At 37.8% G+C, this 7,997-nt stretch overlaps 1 pseudogene; it reads right to left on the reverse strand.

The window, feature by feature from the left end:
• LOC105742915 overlaps positions 1-7,254 on the reverse strand; it is a 14,904-nt pseudogene extending 7,650 nt beyond the window's left edge.
• Positions 7,255-7,997: the final 743 nt, after the last annotated feature.

Raw genomic sequence — 7,997 nt, forward strand, 5'->3', positions numbered from 1 at the left:
TCTAATCTTTATGATTTCCTCCCGTCTTTGGGCTCTGGATTTGGTTTGCTCTTCCTTTTCTAGTTGTTGAAGGTGCAGCATTAGGGTATTTATTTTTTCCCTTTCTGTTTTCCTAGTATGCGAGTTCACAGCTATGAATTTCCCTCTGAGAACTGCTTTCATCATACTCCATAAATTACAGTAAGTTGTGCTTGAATTTTCATTGAATTGTAGATATTGTTGAATTTCTTGTTTCATTTCATCTGTGAATTGGATATTTGATTTTTCATGTTCATTAAGATTTACTTTATATAGGTGGGTGCTCCGTGTTTGGTGCATAGATTCATGATTATTACCTCTTTCTCTTCATTTTTTCGTCAACCAGTATATAGTGGTTTTCTTTATTTAGCTTGATTATTCTTGGTTTGAAGTTGAGACTGTCTGAGAATAAGATTGCTACCTCTGCTTTTTTCTGAGGTGATGGGGCATATAGTATTATTTTTCATCCTTTAACTTTCAGCCTATGTATGTCTTTATGAGTTAAATGTGTTTCTTGTATACAGCATATTGTTGGATTTTGTTTCCTAATCCACTGTGCCAGTCTATTTCTCTTAATTGATGAATTGAGACCATTTACATTGATGGTTAGAATTGAGATGTATTGACTTAAAATTGACATGTTATTTACCTGTTGTCGTTTACTCCTTTTTCTCCTGTGTTTAATTGCTTGCCCTATTTAGTTGGTTGTTTCTGATCTCATTCGTGGAGTTCTGATCACTTTGTTCCCTCTCTAGAACATCTTTCAAGTAGCCTGTGTAGCGTTGGCTTTGTCATCTTGAAATTCTTTAGCTGTTCTTTGTTATGAAAGTATTCCACTTCTCCATCAAATCTGAAAGAAACTTTTGCAGGGTATAGTATTCTGCGCTGGAATTTGTTTTCATAGAGGACTTGAAGTACTCTGCTCCATGCTCTTCTTGCTTTCATGGTTTGTCAAGAGAAGTCAGCCATAATTCTGATGGGTTTTCCTTTGAATGTGATCTGCTTCTTTTCTCTAGCGGCTTTCAGATTATTCTTGTGCTGAATTTCTGGGATCTTGACTATTATATGTCTCGGTGTGTTTTTTAATGGGTTGAGGTTCTTTGGCGTTCTGTATGCTTCAGTTACTGAATGTCAGATTGTTTCCTCATGTTTGGAAAGTTTTCTTCTATTACTTCTGCCCATATTTTTTATGTCATTTGTATTGACTCCTTCTTTCTCACTGATGCCTTTTCATCTCACATTGCTCATCTTTGCATCATCTTGCAGGTGATGGATTATTCTTTCCTGCATCCTCATTGTTTCTAAGAGATCCTTTCTTACCTTTTCACTAGCTGTACCAGCATCTTGAAGATGTGAAACTCTGTCTTCACTTTCACTTAAACGGTTTTGCAAGCTTGTGATTGAGATTTTAAATTCCTCTATATCTCTTTGACTCTGCTTCATGCGATCTGTTTCTTTCCTGTATTGCTCATTCAAGGAATCCGTCATTTTTCTAATCTCCTCTATTTTTTGATCAATGTCTTCTTTAGAAGCACTTATAATTTCTTTTACTGCAGTGTTTTTTTCAGATTGGGTTTCCTCCCTACGTTTCTGTAGTTGCTTCTTTACTTCAGATGCTATGAGTTCTAAGAGTTCTTTTTTTATTTCAGAAAAGAATTGCGCTCTGATTTCCTCTATATCTTTCTGCTGTTACTTATTTACTATTGACGCTATAATTCGTGCATTTGAGCCGAGCTATTGTCCTCCGCACTTGTTCTGGGTGGGCATTGTTTTTCCTCCATATGTTTCCGCATTTGATTCTTTACTGCAGATGTTATTTTTTTTTATTTTAACATTTATTGTGTGTGTGTGTGTGTGTGTGTGTGGCCAGCTCAGCCCACCAGGGGGCGCGGCTGGTTGGCATGTGGTGCTGGAGGATTGAACCGCGGTCCCTGTGCTTTGCCAAGCTTGTTCCAAGTAGGTGCTTTAGAACACTGAGCCATCTCTCCAGCCCCTACTGCAGATGTTATTAATTCAGGGATTTCTTTTTTTATTTCCAATCTGAGTTCCTCTATACCTTTTTGCTGCTGTTCCTTTATTTCAGAAGCCGTTGATTCATTGCTTTCAGCTGTGTGATTCCCAATTTGTTCTGTGTTAGTGTTCTCTGCACTTGTTATGGGTGAGCTTGGGTTCTGAGGTTGCATTTTGTTCCTTCTCATCATTTTGTTTAGCACTGTCCTCTGACCTTTGTTGTAGATCTTCATTGTAGTTATAACCTTCGCACATAATGAAGTTCAGGTGCAGATCTACAAAGTTTGGATGTATCCAGTTGTGCCTGGCTTGGGTCTGACTGCTGTGCTCAGCTCCTTCCTGCTGCTGCCCTTGAGGGTGAACCTGTTGTGCCCCTCTGGGAAGATTTTCTGCTCCTGGACTAGCTGGGTGGTTCTATCCTCTACACTCTCTGCAGGGATTGCAGCTGCAGGGTTACACCCCAGGCCTGTATGCCAGGCCTGAGCTGAGCCTGGAGGGGTCTAGGTGGACTAGTGGGGAGAGGCAGCTCTCCCACACATCACCAGGTCTGGGCTAGGAATGAGTCTTGGGGTTCCCGGAAGCACGGCAGAAATTCCCACAAGGCAGGCGGGGTGGGGAGGTGCTGCGGAGTGATCGGGCACGTTCCAAGAGTGTGGAAGAGGGTCTCACCCATGCTATGCCTGGGCTGGGACCAGTAGTAGATCCAGCCTGTACAGGGTAGCTGGAAGCTCTCCCACACACTCACTGGACCTGGGCTAGGACTGGTTCTGGGGGTTCCTAGAATAGGACAGAAATTCCTAGTCAGTGGGCGGTTTGGAGAGGTGCTGCGGGGTGGTGTGGGTGTCCCAAGGGGGTGAAAGAGGGTCTCACCCACACTGTGCCCTGGCTGGGACCAGTAGTAGGTCCTGCTGGCACAGGGTAGCAGGAAGCTCTCAGACCTGTGCTTTTTAGAAACACACCAAGGCAAGTGTCTCTGATGCTAATGTTTTCAGATCATCTTGAGAAACAGTAATTTATATTGCTCATAATTCTTAAGTCTAAATTACCAGTACCTTAAGGAGTCTTTTATCTTCTAGGCCCATACTTTAAGTAGTTATTTAGTATTTGAATAGCCTATTATGCAGTAGAAATATGAAAGTAAATTTTATTAATTTACCCATAAACATAATTTTCTTATTTGTTTATATTTACTCTGAAGTGAAAATAACAAATTTCAAATTAATATGAAAAGTAGAGATTATCTTCTCTATTTTATCATCCAACGATTTAGCCATTCTTTTTCATTTCCCTTCAGAATAGCCCACAAATTTCTCTCTAAGCTTTTGGTTATATGTGTCTATTTTTTTTCCTGAGAAACCAATGCTTTACTTGGGCAGCTCTACATCCAGAGTAGCTCTGTATCCACTGGCATTGTCCCTTGTGTGATGGAAAGTGGGACAAATTTCAGACATGACATGAGCATCATGTTTATTTCTATTTTATGAAAAATAAAATAAAACTTCATGATTAAGTAATAATTGTTTTCTTCATTCTCCTTTCTAATTTCATATAACATGTTTAAAACAATTTTTGCATTCATATACCTTGTAATCTGAACAACTAATCTGAAGACAACATAATGCAGTGTAAGAGCCATTGTTGAATTCCTATTATTTTGTTTGTGAAATTCTGTATTACTGTTATTGTTCTCTTCAAAGTAGTTACTCAGAGTACAAGATATGCCAAAACATTCTTGCAAAAAGAAAACCAAACAGATAAGAACACAAAACTTTCTTTTCAATGGGCTAAGCACAGCTAGTAGCATAAATGAAATCAATTAGCTTACACAGTAATGCCTTGGTTGATGAATGCTTCCATTTGCAAACAACTCAGTTGGCAAGAAGCATTTAGCTTCTAATTGTAATATTTTCTTTATTTTTGGAACATGACTTGAAGACACTGAGTAAGAGCATTTATGGATGATTGTTTCAATTTTTTATTAAAATGAAAATATTATCTTTCAGTCAAATTTAATTATTTTTAATGTCTAAGCTTTCAGATCTATTTCCATTCTATGACCTTAATATTAGGCAGTAGAGTCAAAGGAAGAGTGCAAATTGTGTATGATACCTCACCGTTCTATCACATGAAGAATGGTAGAACTTAGCATGCCCTTCCTTCATGCTGTTTGAGAAGGGAACAGTTCAGAGGAGAGATGCCAAGCAAGAAAATGGACATAGATGAGCACTATCTATCAAAGAGATATCATATTAATCTGGCAAGTATATGCAAGTATCTCCCATCTCTGTTTACATTTTTCTTGCACATATAACGAATATGTAGCTTTCATGTGCCAAAAATCCTATCTTACGTTTCCAAGTTAAATTTTAATCAGGATTATAGATAGAAATAAAATTTTATTTAAGAATAATCTATTCTTACCCAATAAATATGGGTAAGACAAGAATGAACAAATACCTGGAAAAAGTCATTTGATAGCACAGCCTTGTATGATTATGGGATATGTGAAAAATTACCCTACATCATCTGTTTTGAAATCATTTTCCTAAAGTATGGAAATAGCTATTCAAATACTTTAGTATAAATAGTTGAAAAATTTAAGAAACATATTCTTTTCAATCACAAAACATGCAACTATTTTCCACTTAAACATTAAATCACTGAAAAAGTTAATTTTATAGGAAAACTTTTCATAGTAAAGCTTGAAAAGATCTATGCTACATCTCTTTTCTTTACTATATTGGCAAGAAGAGTGGTTTTTGCTTTTAGTTTTAACAGTCTGATCAATACATTGGTCCAACATCAGGGAAAAAAACACAATCAACATAAAATAGTAAAGGACCCTAAACATAAATGATAATGCTTTTAACCAAAAATCAAAGTACTTGGTACAAGCTTTAAATGAATAAGGGCAGGAAAATAATCCAAAGTTTCCAGACAACTGGTCAAAATAGGTAATTGTTGCTAGTCTTTTGTATTTTTTTAATCGTAGCTACTCTAAGTCAGAAATAGATTCACTTTCCTTAAAATAGAGCTATCTCTACTACTTTGTAGGTATGCAACCATATAATGACACTCAAATTCTTCCAAATGTTCTGGGTCAGGAATTCCACATAGAAAGGACAGCAAAGTAGATACGGCCAGAATACTAGGGATGGTCCTTTTATTGAACCATTAGCAAAGCCAAAAATCTGTGTTGATGTGATATCAATGCATTAGTGATATTAATCTATTTGCAGATTAGTTCTCTTGATATCATGGTCATTTCCTTATTAATTTTCCATGTATACAAAGTAGGAGCACATGACCTGGACCTGCCCATACCTTGAAATAATTTCATTCCTTTTTTCCAGAAAACATACAGAGAGAAATATTTCTAGGAGGGATCAGAAATATTTTAGATCAGCTATAATAAGTCATAAGAGAATGTATATTTTTGATAAAAGGAGAGTTAGTTAATTATTCTCTTGATGGACATAGAACTTGACACAACTTATTTGATTTTAGGGAACTCAGTTCATGTTAGCCGATTCCAAGGTAGCACCATCATGGCCAAGGAGCAAAGCTACTTAGGTCAAGGCCACTGGCGGGGGGGGGGGGATCCGGGTGCGCGCTGCAGGGATCCGGGTGTGCGCAGCAGGGATCCGGGTGTGCGCAGCAGGGATCCAGGTCAAGGCCACTGGGGGGGGGGGGGGGTCAAGCAGGGTAACATAACCAAAGGGAAACAGGTGAAAGACCACATACAGTATGACTTTTCTGGCCCACCTTGGAGCATGATTTAGTAATCTGGTGGGCATTTCTTAATCCAGTGAAGTTGACATATATAAATTAATGGTCACAATCCGAACCCTTTTTAACTCAAGAACATCTCCTAAACCAAGTTAAATATCCAGAAAAAAATAATAGTTAGCATGTAATTTCACCTAACATGATGCAAATCTCCCACATTCAACCAGAAATGGAATAATTGCTTCCACAACGTCTCAACAGTTCATGCATTGCTAAAAAGCCAAGTCAAATTCCCGTCTGAGACTCAAGGAAGACTCTTGCCTTTAAATTTCTATAAAAATAAAACAAAATTTAAAAAGTACAATAACCCAGAATAAACCACCACATTCCAAAAGAAGGAAAGGGGGCATAGAAACACATCTGGCCAAAGCAAGGAAGCATCAAGGCAAATATTAAGTCCTGTAACTCCGTACAGTAGTCACAGATATGAAGTCCTGTAATTAAGTCCTCTCATCCAGGGCACATGGTAGTGAAATGCAAGTTTTGGAGAGCTTGGACAGTCCCACTCCTGTGGCTTTACTGGTTGCAACTCCTATGTCCTATCTGTTGGACTGCCTCCACTCTCAGATGGAAGCTTTCTCTAGCAGACATTCCATGTTCTAGCTTCTCTGATTTGTTTTTTTTTTTTTTGATAAACAATTTAGACTTTTAATGAACAAATATGAAAGATATGCACAGATGTACAAACACATATGCATTCATTACTAAACATTTGAGAGAACATAAATAAAATATTATGATCTCAAAACAGAGGAGGGGGCTGGCAGGTTAGCTCAGCTGTCTAAAGCTCCTTCTTGAGCAAAATGAGTCAGAGGCAAGGGACTGCGGTTTGATCCTCCAGCACCACATGTCACACCAGACACTCTAAGGCACCCTGAGCCAGCCAAAAAAAAGAAGAAGAAGAAGAAGAAGAAGAAGAAGAAGAAGAAGAAGAAGAAAAAGAATCCTTCCCAAAACAGAATGAAGAAAAATAAAGAAAATACAATTTTGATCAACATCTAAAAATGAGTAGCAATAAAAGCCAAAAGAAGGAAAATATCATAAACAATACTAAATATGGTAAGAGTCAGATAAACTATATCAATAACTTTTATATAAATATTAAATATTTTCTTAATTTTTTTAGAAAAATAGAAACTGATTTATTAAGGCAATCCTATGCTGTGTGGATCCATCTGCGTATTGCTTTTGGTTTTTGTTTGAGCCATCTACATTATATAAGGCAGATCATCACAATAATGTTGGACTGGGGTAGGTTATTTTTTGCAGGGGAAGTTCACACTTAGAATCTGAACATGCCGCATCCTAACTTTGGGTTTCAAGACAGAAAGTCTTCTTCAGTTTCTGGGAAGCAACTTTTTACCTGCTAATTATTAAAGCCAAAATCTGAATCTGAGATACCTTAAATCCAGTCTTGCCCTTTTTCCTCTCACTCATGATTAGAAGATGAACATTTCATATTGTTTAGTTAAAAGGGTGATTAAGTGGGTGATCACTGGATAAAAACAGTGAAGTTATCTTAAACACATACACCCTTAACAGTTTTTGGGGATCCACTTCCTTTTTTCATAATTCTAACAGATCACTGTATCCTCAAACCTCCACAGCATGGGAAAAAATACTTATAAATCTCTGATTTACTAGTGTCTGTCTTTTTTTATCTTTCCCTTCATTCTCATAGTTTCACACACTGCCCTCTCAGGTGCTCCTTGCTTGGCCTCCCAGATCTTACTTTGAAATCTGGACGGAATTCTCTCTTATCCCAAAACTCTTACGCTTGCACGCCAGTAAAACTTGCATCACATGGATAACACAGAGGTTGTCTGCCTGCTTGAGCAGGGCTTGCACTCCCTTGGACCACCTCTGTCATGACTCGTGAATGCCTGGATGGCTGAGCACAATGACATGAGGTACCAATTCCATAGAGGGGGCATCTCAAAAGGTATCCCAAGACTTTTCCCAAATGATTATACTATTGTAACCTTGAGTCAATGATTGTCAGGGTTTTGCCTTTCCTGAGATGCGCTCAAATTGTCTTTCTTGTACCTGTACAAAGTATTTGATTTCTTTTTAATGGTGTTAATTTCCTTAGCAGCCACACCACAATTGGCCCTCAACTTGACACATGATTATTTCTAGGACAAAATATGTTTTCCTTTTTTTTTGTTCTGTCTTTTGCC

This window comes from Octodon degus, unplaced genomic scaffold (assembly GCF_000260255.1).
Source record: "Octodon degus isolate 3935 unplaced genomic scaffold, OctDeg1.0 scaffold00082, whole genome shotgun sequence".
NCBI lineage: Eukaryota > Metazoa > Chordata > Mammalia > Rodentia > Octodontidae > Octodon > Octodon degus.